The sequence below is a fragment of the Natator depressus genome, chromosome 2 (assembly GCF_965152275.1).
Source record: "Natator depressus isolate rNatDep1 chromosome 2, rNatDep2.hap1, whole genome shotgun sequence".
Lineage (NCBI taxonomy): Eukaryota > Metazoa > Chordata > Testudines > Cheloniidae > Natator > Natator depressus.
This window is the reverse complement of record NC_134235.1, coordinates 116,665,010-116,682,441: the sequence shown is the minus strand read 5'-3', so window position 1 is coordinate 116,682,441 and position 17,432 is coordinate 116,665,010. Positions and strand designations below refer to the sequence as shown.

Sequence of the window (17,432 nt, the reverse complement as noted above, 5' to 3'; positions counted from 1 at the left end):
GTTCCATTGTATGTAAGAGAGCAGTATGACTACTCAGAGCTCTGGTATGAAACTGCAGAAAAACGTGAGTCTCTGGATTAAGTTTAGAAGTGTGAGCAACAAGGCTGATGTCATGGTGGGAATCTGCTGTAGACCACCGGACCAGGGGGATGAGGTTGACGAGGCTTTCTTCCAGCAACTAACGGAAGTTACTAGATCACTTGCCCTGATTCTCATGGGAGACTTCAATCACCCTGATATCTGCTGGGAGAGCAATACAGCGGTGCACAGACAATCCAGGAAGTTTTTGGAAAGTGTAAGGGACAATTTCCTGGTGCAAGTGCTGGAGGAACCAACTAGGGGCAGAGCTCTTCTTGACCTGCTGCTCACAAACCGGGAAGAATTAGTAGGGGAAGCAAAAGTGGATGGGAACCTGGGAGGCAGTGACTATGAGATGGTCGAGTTCAGGATCCTGACACAGGGAAGAAAGGAGAGCAGCAGAATACAGACCCTGGTCTTCAGAAAAGCAGACTTTGACAACCTGAGGGAACTGATGGGCAGGATCCCCTGGGAGAATAACATGAGGGGGAAAGGAGTCCAGGAGAGCTGGCTGTATTTTAAAGAATCCTTATTGAGGTTACAGGGACAAACCATCCCGATGTGTAGAAAGAATAGTAAATATGGCAGGCGACCAGCTTGGCTTAACAGTGAAATCCTTGCTGATCTTAAACACAAAAAAGAAGCTCACAAGAAGTGGAAGCTTGGACAAATGACCACGGAAGAGTATAAAAATATTGCTCAGGCATGCAGGAGTGAAATCAGGAAGGCCAAATCACACCTGGAGTCGCAGCTAGCAAGAGATGTTAGGAGTAACAAGAAGGGTTTCTTCAGGTATGTTAGCAACAAAAAGAAAGTCAAGGAAAGTGTGGGCCTCTTACTGAATGAGGGAGGCAACCTAGTGACAGAGGTTGTGGAAAAAGCTAATGTACTCAATGCTTTTTTTGCCTCTGTCTTCACAAACAAGGTCAGCTCCCAGACTACTGCACTGGGCAGCACAGCATGGGGAGGAGGTGACCAGCCCTCTGTGGAGAAAGAAGTGGTTCGGGACTATTTAGAAAAGCTGGACGAGCACAAGTCCATGGGGCCGGATGCGCTGCATCCGAGAGTGCTAAAAGGAGTTGGCAGATGTGATTGCTGAGCCATTGGTCATTATCTTTGAAAACTAATGGCGATCGGGAGAGGTCCTGGATGCCTGGAAAAAGGCTAATGTAGTGCCCGTCTTTAAAAAAGGGAAGAAGAAGGATCCTGGGAACTACAGGCCAGTCAGCCTCACCACAGTCCCTGGAAAAATCATGGAGCAGGTCCTCAAGGAATCAATTCTGAAGCACTTAAGAGGAGAGGAAAGTGATCAGGAACAGTCAGCATGGATTCATCAAGGGCAAGTCATGCCTGACTAACCTAATTGCCTTCTATGACAAGATAACTGGCTCTGTGGATGAGGGAAAGCAGTGGACGTGTTGTTCCTTGACTTTAGCAAAGCTTTTGATACGGTCTCCCACAGTATTCTTGCCAGCAAGTTAAAGTAGTATGTGCTGGATGAATGGACTATAAGGTGGATAGAAAGCTGGCTAGATCATCGGGCTCAAAAGGTAGTGAGCAATGACTCCATGTCTAGTTGGCAGCCGGTATCAAGTGGAGTGCCCCAAGGGTCAATATCTTCATTAATGATCTGGAGGATGGCGTGGACTGCACCCTCAGCAAGTTTGCAGATGACACTAAACTGGGAGGAGAGGTAGATACGCTGGAGGGTAGGGATAGGATACAGAGGGACCTAGACAAATTAGAGGATTGGGCCAAAAGAAATCTGATGAGGTTCAACAAGGACAAGTGCAGAGTCCTTCACTTAGGATGGAAGAATCCCATGCACTGCTACAGACTAGGGACTGAATGGCTAGGCAGCAGTTCTGCAGAAAAGGACCTAGGGGTTACTGTGGACGAGAAGCTGGATATGAGTCAACAGTGTGGCGTTGTTGCCAAGAAGACCAATGGCATTTTGGGATGTATAAGTAGGGGCATTGCCAGCAGATCAAGGGACATGATCGTTCCCCTCTATTTGACATTGGTGAGGCCTCATCTGGAGTACTGTGTCCAGTTTTGGGCCCCACACTACAAGAAGGATGTGAAAAAATTGGAAAACATCCAACGGAGGGCAACAAAAATGATTAGGGGACTGGAACACATGACTTATGAGGAGAGGCTGAGGGAACTGGGATTGTTTAGTCTGCGGAAGAGAAGAATGAGGGGGGATTTGATAGCTGCTTTCAACTGCCTGAAAGGGGGTTCCAAAGAGGATGGATCTAGACTCTTCTCAGTGGTAGCAGATGACAGAACAAGGAGTAATGGTCTCAAGTTGCAGTGGGGGAGGTTTAGGTTGGATATTAGGAAAAACTTTTTCACTAGGAGGGTGGTGAAGCACTGGAATGCGTTACCTAGGGAGGTGGTGGAATCTCCTTCCCTAGAAGTTTTTAAGGTCAGGCTTGACAAAGCCCTGACTAGGATGATTTAGTTGGGGATTGGTCCTGCTTTGAGCAGGCGGTTGGCATAGATGACCTCCTGAGGTCCCTTCCAACCCTGATAGTCTATGATTCTATGATTCATCTACAATTAAACTGTCAAAAGGTAAGGTACAGAGGGTATAGCCTTTTTTTCAAATCCCAAAATTGTGCAAATTGTGAGTTAGTTGTAAAGCTGGCATTCTTTTATCATCTCATCCAGTGTTCCAGGAATAAATACTGCCAGGTACAGACAGGAAGGACATAAAAAATGGATTAGAGCATTAGATGCATCCATACTCACAACTGAAAGGGAAAATGTTGCACAAGATCATTACTACAATCATTACTAATGCACAAATGTATGGTTTGAAATCTTGGTAACTAGGGTGCTGGGATGGTAAGAGTGAGAGACTTTTCAATTTCATTCTCAGTCACTTCAGTTTAGTCTGACTGAAAGTATAGAAAATAATGACATGTTAGCAAAAGAAGTGGTTCAGTTGTTTACTGTACGTGTGTGCTAGTTACAGTGATCTGAATGGCAGAACAGACCATAAGCACTTTGTCAATTCATAACAGTGGATTGTGCACAGCCTTACAACTCTGCCTGTCCTGCAGGGGATTTCACCTGCTGCTGAGTGAATTCCTTTAATTAACACGGTGTTCCTGTAAACATAAATACTCTTCTCTCACAACAGGAGACAGTAGACGGTGCATTATTTCATTTCCAGATACAAGCTTGTTTGTACCAAGGACATGATCCACTGGAAAGTCTCACTGTTGGAGTTCACCCAGCCTTCTCCTAAGCAGGGCCACGAGAGAAAAAAAGGAAGAGCAGAGTAGAGGTACTTTGGCCAATATTTTTGATAGACAAAGCAAAAGAAAGAAATGTTGGTTACTATCATTCTCAGGCCAAAGGAGACTGCTCAGCTCCTGTTACGCTCCCAAGAAAGACAGCCTAGCCAATGAAGTAGATGGTCAGCATGGGCTTCCGTTATCTGATAATGAATTAACTTCTAAACTTTGGCTCACTCCCATCTAGTTGTGCACATTGCTGGCCTACACAAATGCCTGTTCTTATTACCAGTTCTCTCATCCTTCCAGTGATGTTTGTTCCATCCATTTGTTGCATCTTGTCTTAGATTGTAAGATCTTTGGGGCAGAGGCGTCCTTTTACAATGTGTTTGAGTTGCACCTAGCATACTGAGGCCCTGATCCTCAATGAGGTTTACAGGTGCTACTGTAATGTAAGTAGTAATAAAAAAAAGCAAAGCTATTCAGACAGTCACCGGCCATATACATGAAGTGATTCTTCCCCCTAATCACAGGCCCATCATACTGCATTTCAAGGAGAGTGCAAACACGAATGAAAACACATTTTCATACCACAAGTGCAGTACAGTTTGCTATTGCTTAAGCAGGACAAGAGGAGGAACTCAGCGACATGACAGGCTGGGCTGACTAATTATCCATTCTGTCTTCTTTAACACGAATACAAACATTTACTGGTTGAGTAAAATTCTCATTTCCATGACAGCAATCACCTAGTGGGACAGCAACTAAACTGAAACCTGACTTCCTACCTCAGTTTCCCTCCAGCTTCGAAGGAGCCAATATTGCTAGTATTGAGAGATTTATATTATGTGGTGTGGAGATTCAGGTTCACAGCCTTTACTACCAAAACAGGAGACTGTGGATCATCTTTCTGTAATCAGAAATACACCCAGGATTCTTTTGACCTCAGATTTGCAATTTATGTAGAAGGTGGTGGGTGGGGGTGGAAGTCGTTCTCTTTCACCTTTCCATCCTGGGTTTGTTCATCATCCTTGACTGCTGCACAGTAGGATGTTTCCTATCTTGATGCCCAGCATTTCAGGTTGAGATTTATAAACCACAGCAATTAATCACAGTACAAATTACTGTAGCTTGCATGATTGAGTGAGACAAGAAGCTACGTGGGGATAGGTCAATGAAAAGGTCAAAAAAGACAAGTCGGGGGAAAAGGCCTCCGCAGGGTGAGTGCTGACAGAGGTGTGCTAGATAATGACGTAGATGAAAAGGGGCTTAGGAGATTTCTCAACGCTGCTCACATGCTTTGGGGGTTTGCAGTACTGTGGGCAGCACAAAGGAAATGTGGCGGGGGGGAGAAGAACCACGCAGATGTACATTAAGGAAGTAATTCTAAAATGTGCGAGTTCTGTTTAAAGCGGTGGTGGATCTGGAAGACTAGTTAGAGTGTTTCAGGGAAGTTGGTCTTCTGTGTGGGAGGGATGTGTACGGGGGGGATACCCCCACACTGGTGTAACAAAAAAATGAAAATGTGTGTGGCAGTATGTGATAAATGCAAAGAGTCTGTTCCACCTTGCATTTTGCTGTGAGGCTGGGAGTACCTGAAGATGAGCTGTGTGTGGCTCAAAAGCTTGTCTCTCTCACCAACAGAAGTTGGTCCAATAAAAAAGATATTACCTCACCCATCTTGTCTCTCAAATATCGTGGGACCAACACAGCTACAACTATGCTGCACACAACTTATCACATGGGCCATGCCTCTTTGACTGCCTCACTTAAGCTTTGCCAACTAACTAATTCACACAGACATGTGGCAGGATACTCACTCTAAAGCAGCAGATAACATTGACCAGACACAGTTTCGGTTCATTTTACACTGACAATGCTTCATCAGATAAGGGATACATTTCTTAAAACCAGAACTCTCAAGAGATGCACAAAACACGGTGCCCACACAATAATTCAGCCCACAATGACCTGCATCTATGCCATATCTGATTTTAAATCAACACAGTGTGGCCATATTCAGCCACATGCCAAAATCTAACTATAGTCCTAGATTTAGAAGGTTGTAATACTCTAATTTAGTTTCACCAGTAGTTATCCTAGGCTGTGTATTTAGAATGCAGTAATAAGTTATACCTATCAAGAAGAAAACATCCCTCTGTAGGAGTGCTTTCTGGTGGCGGGCAGTTGGAATATTTCTGTTAAATCTACTCTTGAGAAGGCCCTGACTGCTCTTTTGTAGGGGGTTGATGAGCATATGGCAGATCAAGCTAAAGCCCCAATCCTGCAAAAGATTTACACACATGCTTAATGTTAGGCACTGTGAATAGACTTCAAATGAGACACTCAGGGTGTACAATTAAGTATATGTGTTTAACTTTTGCAGGATCATGGCCTAAATCTCTGTGTCTCATTTTCCCCACCTCTAAAATGGAGATAATCATACTTCCCTACCTCACAGGGTGTTCTGAGGATAAATCCATAAATAATAGGGAAGTGATCAGATATTAGGGTAATGTTGGCTGTGTAAGTATATAAATAATAGTTTATCTATATAGGTATTTCTGTGCTCAGCACCACAGTAGCTGAGTGCTTTTCATACATTAGTGGATTTACCCATAGTGCAAACTATCCATATTACAGATAATAGTAGCTTTGTCCTTCAAGAAAGGACCACTGAAGTAACTGCAGTTAGAGCAGGGTGACATTTTTTTTCCAAAACTTGGGGGTGGGGATGGGAAATGTTTTGTAAATTTGTATCAGTTTTGCCAAACTGTATACCTTCGGGGGGGGGGGGGGAGGGGGGGGACCTGAAAAAGTCAAAAAGTTACAACATTTCCTAAAGGAAATGTTTCCATTTTGTAGGTCTAAGTGATTTTGCATTTCAGAATTACCTTCTGTAATTCTGCAGAAAATGCAAAAACATGTTTAAAAGCTAGAAATTGAAATGAGACATGTTGTTCAACCCAGAACGATTTTTCTTTTTTAATTTTTTGGATGTGACGCGGAATTGAAAACTCCATTATTCGCCCCGGGGGAAGCAGGGAATGAAAGCACTAAAATGAACCATATAATACATTTGAAAAGATGGCGCTCAGGTTCCTGGGAAGATTTATAAGGGGTCAGGCTAACACAAGAAAAGCTTTGGATAATTGTTTATTTATCCAGTTACTGCTGTAGGAGAAAATAAGTGAGAATTTATTGGTATGTGGACCCATTGTTGTATAACTACCCATTTTTTTAATGGTGTTCTTAGCTCTCTTCCTCCCTCTAGTGGATTTTCCTCAAGTAAGCAGAGCACTGTTCTCACTAGAACAAGAGTACTTTTATTTCAGTTGTTCAGAGTGGGGGCAAGTGTTGAAGACATAGATGTTTGTTTGTCCCTACTAAAGTCTTGAAGACTCTCTACTGCAGTAATTCAGAGACTTCTCTGAAATTGTCCGTGTTACCATTTATTCCATAGGACAATACAAAGGGTTTTGTGTCTATCTTGAAACTATCTGAACTTCATAGCTGCCTGCTGTCTCAGATGCCAGGTTTTAACCTATATGGTATAGGGGAAAGATTGTGCTCCAAGTCACTTGTAACTATGGCCAGCCTTATGGGTGGTTGACATGGGTGACCGCCCAGGGCACAGTGGTCAGGGGGATGCCATCCGAGTGCCACGAGCTGGTGGGCCTGGGCTGCCAGAGCAGAGGTGAGTGCAGGTGAGCCCAGGTCTGGAGCCCCTGGCCAGCCAGGTGGGGGGTGGGAAATGCCACCCAGAGCTGCCAGCCTGACGGGGAGGTGCAGGCAGCAGGGCTCACCCCTGTGAAGCCAGCGGGCCAGCCCCTTCCCATGGGCAGGGGCCGCGCACCCGCTCTCCTCCTGCTAGGTGGTCAGGGGGTGTATGGCCAGAGGACCCTTGGGCTCAGAAACTCCTCCCTGTGCAGCCTGACCAGGATCTGGGGCCAGGAGCTGGTCCTCGCTCCCTAAGGCCCACATTGCTGTTCTCAAACTCAAAGAAAGGGCACCACAATATAAGTTTGACCAGTGCATCATTTTCCCTAAATCAGGGAACACTATTCTAGTGAGGGCTCTCTTGGTTTTTGGTTCCTCCCCAGCTGGCTTGCAGCTGGACAGACGTCGTATGAGCAGATGTTGCTCACCAACTAGTAGTAAACTGTTCAGTCCCCTAACCCCTTTCAACACAAAACCCACCACAACACAATGGAGAATCAGAACCCCCTATAAACTACTGTGTAAGAGGAACCCGTGAAAAGCAATCTGGAAAGAATAACTAAAATTAGTTGTTTCTTAAGCACTTTTTGTCACACATGATTGACTCAGCAGGGGCAGCACCTTATGCACCTGGTGAGGTTTACTTAGAGTTCATTATTTTAGATGATGAAATTATAGACTCCCTCAGCCTAATAGTTTACTAGAGCTCCCTCTTAAAGCTTTATTTTCCCTTCATATGTGTATTTATTTGCCTAGAAAGTCAAAGTCCCAACTTGACCCATAATTTTTACCCCTCACCAGACAGATGAGAACCGGACATCTATGGCAGCGAGTAACTATGAAGTCCAGTAGCTTAAAAACAGACATCCCCTACCCCCCCAGAGCCCTTTATTTTGTTCAAAGGTATGTGGAAAAAATCAACGCTCCTTAATACTAAAATCCATCACAGGGCTAGGGTTTAAAACTAAATTGGCAAAGCCCTGGAAGTTATACAGGTGAAAAAAATCATTCTGAAAACAACCGCTCAGTCAGATACACATAGATTTTTTTCAAATGTCATAAGGCTAACTTCTTGCATTCTGGGATTTAAAACTCATACAAAGTGGTTGCCATTAAAGTCAGTTTTGCAGCCATCACCACAATTTTTACATGAAGACACCTGTGGTCAGTAGGTGGCAATGGCATAATCTGTTGACTTGTCAAGGATTCCTGCTGTAGGACAATTCTTAATTGGGGAGAAAGGAACCAGACTAGCTTTAAAAAGAAAAGGAGGACTTGTGGCACCTTAGAGACTAACAAACTTATTTGAGCATAAGCTTTCGTGAGCTACAGCTCACTTCATCAGATGCATCCGATGAAGTGAGCTGTAGCTCACGAAAGCTTACGCTCAAATAAGTTTGTTAGTCTCTAAGGTGCCACAAGTCCTCCTTTTCTTTTTGCGGATACAGACTAACACGGCTGCTACTCTGAAACCTGTCATTAGACTAGCTTTAGGATCTGGTTGTCTTTTTTTTTTTTTTTTTTTTTTTTTGCGCAATGAAAAGTGTTTTTACATTGAAATGGATATGTCAATGTAAAATCCTTATGAAGACAAGGCACTGTAATTTTTCCCTTGACGTAACTGGTTGACATAAACCCCAAATGGGAGTATAGGGTTCACTTCAATTTAGGGCTTGTCTACATGGGAAGTTAAACCAAATGCACTAAAGGTGTGAATTTAAGGTGCACTGAACCCTTGTATGGGTGCTCTCATTCAGAAGAAAGGTGACCAGATAGCAAGTATGAAAAAATCGGGACACTTCTGTTTTTCGGACAGTGCGGGGCATCCTTGCTTATACAAGATAAAGCCCCTAATATCATGACAGTCCCGATATTATCGGGACATCTGGTTACTCTATTCAGAAGCAAAGACCATGTCTACATGATGGTGACTAGAGTGGCATAACTATGATGCCATAGCTATGATAACATAACCCCGTAGCATAGTTGCAGCCCACACTGATGTAAGGGGGATTTTCGACTGATGTAGGAACACCTCCTCCCCAAGTGATAATAGTTACGGCGATGGAATCATTCTTCCATTGACCTAGCCACATCTACACTGAAGGTGGTGTTCCCACACCATGGAAAAAATGCTTCTGTCCCCTGCCTATACACTGCAGGGTTATTCACAGCCTGAGTGCTATAACTATGCAGAACTAAGTTTTAAGTGTAGACTAGGCCTTAGGGCTTGGCTACACTTGCGAGTTACCGCGCAATAAAGGAGCCCCGGGCGCACTAGCTCACTACCCGTCCACACTGGCAAGGCACGTAGAGGGCTCTGACTCCGCGGCTACAGTGCTGCTGGTACTCCACCTCGGCGAGTGGAATAACATTTGCTGTGCCCCCGCTGGAGCGCTGCGGCACCAGTGTGAACGAGGTGTTGCATTACTGCGCTCTGATTGACCTCCGGAAACATCCCATAATCCCCTTAAGTCAAGTGGCCACTCTTGTCATTGTTTTGAACTGCTGTAGGAATGTGGATATGCCCTTTCAAAGCTCCGTTTCTGACAGCTGGCTGCTTATCTGCTCCAAGACAAAGGAACCATTACTGAGGAATGCTGCTTGCTTTGAGTGAGTGAGAGAGAGGCGGGGGGAGGAGGAGGAGGGAGGTCTGCTGCTGTCTGAACTTACAAGACAGCATGCTGACATGCTCTCAGCCCCCCCAAAACCCACTCTCTCTCCCTCAACATACACACAACACACTCCCTGTCACACTCCACCCCACTCCCCCGCATTTGAAAAGCATGTTGCAGCCACTTACATGCTGGAATAGCTATCACAATGCACTGCTCTCTGTGGCATTGCAAGAGCTGCTAATGTGGCCACACCAGCGCGCTTCCAGTTGAGAGTGTAAACACTTGGCAGCGTTGTTCCTGCTGCGCTCTCCGAAGGCTGGTTTAACTCCCAGTGGTCTACATCTGCAAGTGTAGCCATGCCCTTAGTATCCCTTCAAAGGGAATTAAGCTAAAGTGAACTAAGGCCACTTTACCTCTGAATGACCATCCACACAGGATGCACTTTCAATCCACACCTTTAGTTGATTCGTCTTAACTTTCCTGAGTGTCCACAAGAGATATGCCCTAACTCCATAGAGGTGAAAACTACCTGCTGTGCCTGCGGGTCCACTAAGATTTTATGTTGGGATAGCTAATCCAATGTAAAAACATACCTTTTCGTAGTGAAACCAAAGCCTGCATCTTCACAAGTAAAAGGGTCTGTCTTCTACAATGAGCCAGCTACGTCATTGTAAAATCTTAGTGAAGATAAGGAAAATGGTAGTTTTACGTCAGTGCAGCTGGTGTAGGCAAACCCCAGCCCTCTGCCCTCCGACTGCTTCCAATTACCTCGACTAGCTGCATCAAGATAAAACTAACAGTACCTCAAGGTTGCCTTTTCTACACTAGGATTTTACAACAAGGTAGCTAACTCTCTCTCTTAAAACACACCCCTTTATTGTAGTGAAGACACACTCTCAGTTGTGTCTGGTTTAACTTGACCCATGAAACTAACAACTAGGTAACACGGATGTTCTTGGCGATATCACATCTTTATATGGATGAAGATGCCTGCTGTTCCTATTTTGCTCCTCTCGCCCCACTCCTCTCCCCCGGTTGGATCAGTTATATATTTAGGGTATAGTAGAATAGCTAAAACTCTCACAAAATTCTTAATTCATGGAAATTCATCCACTTTGTTATTCCCTGGGATATAATTACTGCCTTGCTGCTGAGGATTTCTTACTCTTACTGAAAAACTTAGTGGCCAATCCCCTCAATTCTTGGTAAAGATTTAGCAGCAGAGGCTGTGAGAAATTTCATATTATTAAGGCTTTTTAAAATGTGTAAAGAAATATACTACATCATATTTACTAGTCTGCTACAAAATATGACTGTAACAACTCAGTAGTTAAATAGGCGATAGTGTGTTCCAAGATGCATTATCCTTGCAAATATTGTGTTTTACTTAGAGCTAGCATGAAGATTTCTCAACTTTAGTTGTTGCCATTGTTGTTCCTATTACTCGCTACTGACCTCAGAGACAGAGGGGAAAAAAGCCACATGTAAGTAGCTCTCTCAGTTACACACTCTTCCTGCTTCCTTTTCCTGTGTTACCCAGCCCTGCTGTCACCTCTGCTGCTCTAAAGATTGGTATCACTGAATGACTATGGCTCATCACTGCTACCTGAGAGGAAAATGTCAGGTACTGCCCAACATACCCTGTGGTGATACCAAAAGCGTCTCCTGTAGTGTCCTGATCCTCAGTTGCTCCTGCAAGCCCCGCTAGCCCAGCATGAGAGAATTCACTAGAATAGTCACAGAAAAGAAACATGGGAGGGGGATAGACAGAGTGAAATTGTTCCCCTCCCCTCAGAATTCACTCAACTCTAATGAATAGGATTTGCCTTATCCGTTCTTGTGGTGATGGGAATTCTCTTTGTTGAAATGTGTCCTGCCAGGGCCCATTGGCTACTTAAAACGTTTTCTTATATATTTACTTTGGGTCAGGATGTTTGTTCTGTTAAAAATGTAAACCCCACAATCCTGTCACGTAGGACTTTGCAGCTTATATTATCAGGACATTCCCTCGCATTAGCCACTAGGTGGCACTACATGGACACGCTGAATAGATTTCAGAGTAGCAGCCGTGTTAGTCTGTATGCGCAAAAAGAAAAGGAGTACTTGTGGCACCTTAGAGACTAACCAATTTATTTGAGCATAAGCTTTCGTGAGCTACAGCTCATATGTGGTTTTGCAAGCCCAAAAGATTTCAGCCCAGAGAGTGAACAATGGTTACAAAGACAGTTGGTCTTGTATTGCTGGTTAAAGTGACACAGGTAAGAGAAAGAGCTGCTTTTGAGGGATATGAGAGAATCGAGATGGGTTTCTCTTTGGCAGAAGCTTGCTATCCCAATGCTGTAGACTCAAACATAACTTCAAACGAAAAGAATCTGCTGCATAATAATCCTATGCCGAATGGGACGGAGATGGTGTTTACCACTTACTGGTGACCATAGGTCTGATCCAAAGCCTGTTGAAGCCAATGGGAATTACTCCCAAAAGACTCCAGCATGTGTAAGAGGAGAATCAGGTTCACTGTATTGATGGTGGTTAGGCTGTGTCTACACTAGCCTCCCCCCCCTCCAAAAAAAAAAATCTTCCACCAATAGAAGCTTGGAAGGAGTAATCATAGAGCCAAGCTGACAGGAGTCTTCAGTTTTTAAACATTGTGTTGTCTAAGCCTGGGGCTAGACAACATGGTTGTTCAAATCCCAACTTGCCTTACTCTGGGGTACAAACCTAGATCCAAGAGGGAGGTATTCTTTTTTCATAGTTACTGTTTTCATTCAGAGATCTCAAAGCACTGCATAGAGGAAACCAGATGGGGAAGCTGAGTCAAAGAGGGGAAGTAACGTATTCAGGGTCACACAGCAGGCCTGTGATACTGGACTCCAGGAAGATTTTGTTACTAGCTACTTATATTCCGAATTGGTCATTCGTTTGTATCACACATGGGGTGGGAGCAATGATTAGACCACCTGGATCCCAGACAATTTTCTGGGTCAACTTCACATACCAGCTTGACCTTATTTTGTAGTATTCCCAGGAACGGACATAGTGCCCTTGGGAGCAAGCATCAGCCCAAAGGTAATAGGAGCCAAACTGCCTCAGACCCACCCTGTTCAGCAAACAGGCTAGATGCACTAAATAGGGCATACCTGTGCAGTCTCTAGGCCCACTGAAGGAGGGATAAACACAATCTGGTCCCTGGTGTCATCAAACTTGCACCAATATTACATCTTTAAAGTGGATTCCTCTCTGTCTCTCAGCTCCTTATGCAGTCACACAATTCTAGCTGTTCCGCCGGTGATCAAGGGCAAGTTTTACAAACTCCGGCAGTTCAATCCACTAAGAGTACATCCAGTGGAGGGTTTTCTCAGGTCTCTCCAACCAGTGCACTCCAGCTCCTGCCTGGGTTAGAAAAACCATTTGGGACTGGGCTTTTATCATTAATCTCAACCCTGTCTCACTCAAGAAAAAAAGCCAGAGCTAAAGTTCAAATTTATTAATAAAGTCAGTGGAAGAGATTCTTGGTAGGAAGAGAGAGGATCTTCAAAAGGACCTTGAACAAAACAGAGCTTTGTTTAGATACTGTGGGGAATGCTGTTGAGTGGCTTAAAATCAATAAATGCTCATGAGACCAGACTGGAAGCCGTATAGGAGGTTCTTAACACACACATTAAGGAGGACAGCCCTTTGTGAAGATGCATGGAATTCTTGGGAATAATCCAACCATGCCCTCTTGGGATACCACTTGACACCCCGAGTTGAGCAGTGACTCATTTGCCAGTCTTGTCTATGAGCTATTGGAGGAAGAGCAGGGAGAGATTCCACAGAGTCCTCTCAAACCAAGGATTTGCCCAACCAGAGGATCAGAGTAATTCCTGTTGAAGTCAGTGGAAGTTATTTCTAACCTGGGAAAAAGAATCAGGCCCAAGGCTTATATGAAAGACTGTCTCCCTCACGCATTACATGGGTCTTGGCATTTTGCATACAGCTTATTTTTGGCAGTGGGTAGCCAAACTTTCTTCCTCACTTTACACTGCTTATTCTTTCCTTGTCCAGTTTGGGTTTGTTCTAGCCTCCTTCTTGCCCTGTCAGACTCTGCAAGTTTCTGTCTCCTGGTCACACTATATCCCAAGTTGTCTTTTCAAAAGACAACAGTAGTTTAGGGACTGGAATCGGTTTGCCTTTATTTCTCTAGATCAGATGCTACATTCTAGGCAAGATGGACAATTCTTTGTCCCCTCTGTAGAAGTATGGGGCCAGCGGAACAGCTGTAACATTTCCAGTGTTCTCCATTTGCCCATGCAGCCAACTAGAGGAATTCGGTGAGCTACTGTTGTGATGGGATCCCCAGGGTGCAACCTGGGACTGTGGGACCACAGTGCCCCCTGAACTCTCTCCAGACTGGGCTGTCTCTCACAATGCCTTACTAGTGACCAGCAGCAAACCCCTCCAGGAGCTGTGATCACTCAGCACAACCACAGGTGGAGACCCTCCACCCAGCTAGATTGCATGAATGCTCCCACAGCCACTCATGAATCACACAGAGAAAGGCACCAGAGCCAAATCCCCCCAGCTCCAAGCACTGTACCTCAGGGATATACCATCTTGCAATGCTGAAGACGAGCAGTGCAAATTTATTAATTGGTTCACCACTTCATCAATGGAAAGTGGATATACACCTGATCAGATTTACCACACACTTCAGGCAAACCCACTAGTAACAATAAACAGTTAAACAAATTTATTGACTACAAAAGATAGATTGTAAGTGATTATAGTGATAGGCAAAAAGTCAGAGTTAGTTACCAAAATAAAATAAAATATAAGCATGCAGTCTAAACTCTCAACTCTATTAGACGGAGCAACATCTAGATTAAGCAGTTTTTCTCACCCCACTGGATATTGTAGTTCATAGTGTGCAGATTTCACCCTTGAAACCTGGGCCAGTCTCCTCTCTTGGAGTCTTAAGTCTCCTCGGTGTCCTCAGTACTTGCAGCATAGTGGGGGTAGGAGAAAGGCCAAGCATGGGGCCCAAGTGTTTTGTTTTATACCCTCAGTCGCATGTGCTTGGAGAGCACAAGTCCAGGCATGTCTGGTGGGCACTGCTGAGTCCCCAGGCAAGGTTAAGCAATTCCCTTGGAGTGGCCTCATCCAGGTGAGTCATTGCATTGTAGCTCCCTTGCTGGACAATGGCTGGTGGTCTCTGTTGAACTGCACCTACCCAAGTGTTGGTTACCTCCCTTGCCATTGTCTCTGTATAGCTAGTATCTGGGTGCCTCCCAAATCCACAGCGTATTTTAGTGAAAACCATACAACACAATTCTTATAATCTCATATGCATTGGTGATACACATATTTAGATAGAACAATGTCTTTCAGCAGATCATAACCTTTCCCCTGATACCTCATAAGGCATGCTTTATATGCAAGATCACAATGATATAAAAATGAAGAATATGGGGGTTACAGGACGCTCCCCCAAGGTATAGAATGTCACAACCGTCCTTCAGGATGTCTTGCCTGAAATGTTTCAGTATAACAGTCATCCCTCTCTTTTGTCCATCCATAAATGCCCCCTTTTACCTATTCCTTAATCTTAATTTGAAGGTCTCCCACATACATGCTCTAACCACCAAGCAGCAGAGTCATTCTCATTCTCTCTCGGTCTCTGGCCCAGTGACTCTTTAATTATTTATCCACAGTGGATCAGCTCCAACAGGAGGCTTGAGAGAACCCTACCACAAAATATCCCACCAGGATTACACATACTGCCTCATGCTGATTTGCTGTGAGTCCTTACAGCAGCACAGTTGGGTTACTGGGGTGATTGTGAGGAAATAGCTAACAGCCAGTCTGTGTCCCAAGTGGAAGAGAACAGCTGCTACTGTCACCCCAATGCAGGGGAAACCCTAAACAGATACTCCTCCCTTTACACAAGTATGGCTCCACTGAGTTCAGTCCTCCTGATTTACGTGGGATGAGAGGAGAATCTCCACCCAGCTCTAGCTGCGCGTGAGCTGCAACTATTCTGCATCACTCAGCAATTAACTCCTTAGGCAGAGCAATAAATAATGGAAAGAGAATGTCCTTTCTGCTCTGAGGGAGGGTTGGAGAGATGAATGTTGTCGAGAGAAAAGAGGATGAAGAAGACAGCCAGCTAATTACCTTATTGGCCCTGAATACACAAATTCTCAGTGCAGCGAAGGGGAAATGCCCGGGGAGGTGGGAGGGGAGGCCCATTCAAGAGATGCACATTCAGGGATCCTTTAACATAAAAATAGGGAGGCGAGCAAGCAACTCTATTCTCTACCATACAGTTACATAAAAGGGGAGGAATAAATCAGTTCCTAAAACTGATTAGGCCGCTCTGTCCCAGAGTTCTGTTGAGAGCCTTGAAGAAGTGTTGATAGCTCTACCCAGAAATACATAGATGTTTCTGCTTAAAAAAAAAAAAATGAAATCGTGAAATGATTAATAATGCTGACATTTAACTCTTCACAGTTAATAGCCCAGAGAGCTGAATGGGGGCAGTTAATTATCTGAAAGGTCCCAGTCCTGCAAACATTTATGCACGTGCTTAATTTTACACATGCATGACTAGTTCCATGGAGTTCAATGGGAATACGCACATGTGTAAAGTTAAACACACACTTATTGACTTATATATTTGCAAGATTGGGGCCTTGCGCTCTTCTTTTGATGTCTGTTTGCAAAATTGAAAAGTGAGCACTGCAAGGGATGGAAGAAGTTAGTAAATACGTATTTAGCTGTCTTACCTTGCCTTCCTCATGAGGATTAATTATGTAATGCTTGTAATGGTTTTGTAGTAGAAATTCTTATTCTTGGTATTATTTACATAGCTCTAACTGTGCTGCGTGTGCTAGGGACAAATATAAAGACAAAGGCCCAGATGTTCGAAGGCACTTAGGGAGCACTCTGCCCAGCGTACCAACACCTAATCTCTAAGGATACGTTTATACTGCAAATATATATCTATAGAAAATAAAACCTGCAGGAGCAAGTCTCAGAGTGTGGGTGTGTAGATTCAGGCTCGTGCTACAAAGCTAAAAATAGTAGCGTAGATGTTCCTGTTCGGGCTGGAGCTTGAGCTCTGACTGAAACCCAGCAAGCAGGGGGAGGGGTGTCTCAGAGACCGAGCTCCAACCTGAGTGGGAACATCTGTACTGTTATTTTTACCACCCATTATGATAATGATGCCAGAACGCATGGGAAGAATTAGGTGCCTAAGAAAGGGATCCTCAGAAACCAGCAAGCTGCATAGGGAGCTGCTAAAGCTAGCCAGAAGTGAAATGCCAAGCAGAAGGGAAGGGAGAAGAGAGGGTCTTAGGCACCTAAGCAGCTGACCTAATGCACCTGGCTGGTGGAACAGAGATAGGCACCTCTCACCACTCAGGATCTTCAGCCATGCACTCTCTCCTGGAGTTGGGCACTTAAGCCAGGTCAGCTGCTGAAGTAGCCCTGCCAGAGTCTGCAGAAAGCAGTTCATTGTGGAGCCTGAATAGTAAATAGCACACATGCAGTTCAGCCTCTCCCTAAGGCCCCCTTTGTCTGTGGAATTGGGAGCATAGTGTGATCTAGCCCTAATAAAAAGTTGTGTGGGGGGCCCTCCCAGTATCCTAGGTGTCCTTTCAGGGGGTGTGAGATCAGACAAAAATGTGGAAATTCACATCCTTGCCTTGAAAGTTGTGTCACGGCTGCTGAAGAGCGTGCATCAGTACACGAGGCTGTCTACAAAGTGAATCAACAGCATTCCCAA

The 17,432-nt window shown here is 44.5% G+C and overlaps 1 protein-coding gene across 1 annotated transcript in view; it reads left to right on the top strand.

The window, feature by feature from the left end:
• The window catches only part of LOC141982656 (ribosyldihydronicotinamide dehydrogenase [quinone]-like), a 112,535-nt gene that overhangs the window by 35,020 nt on the left and 60,083 nt on the right, over positions 1-17,432 (top strand). The window lies entirely within an intron of this gene.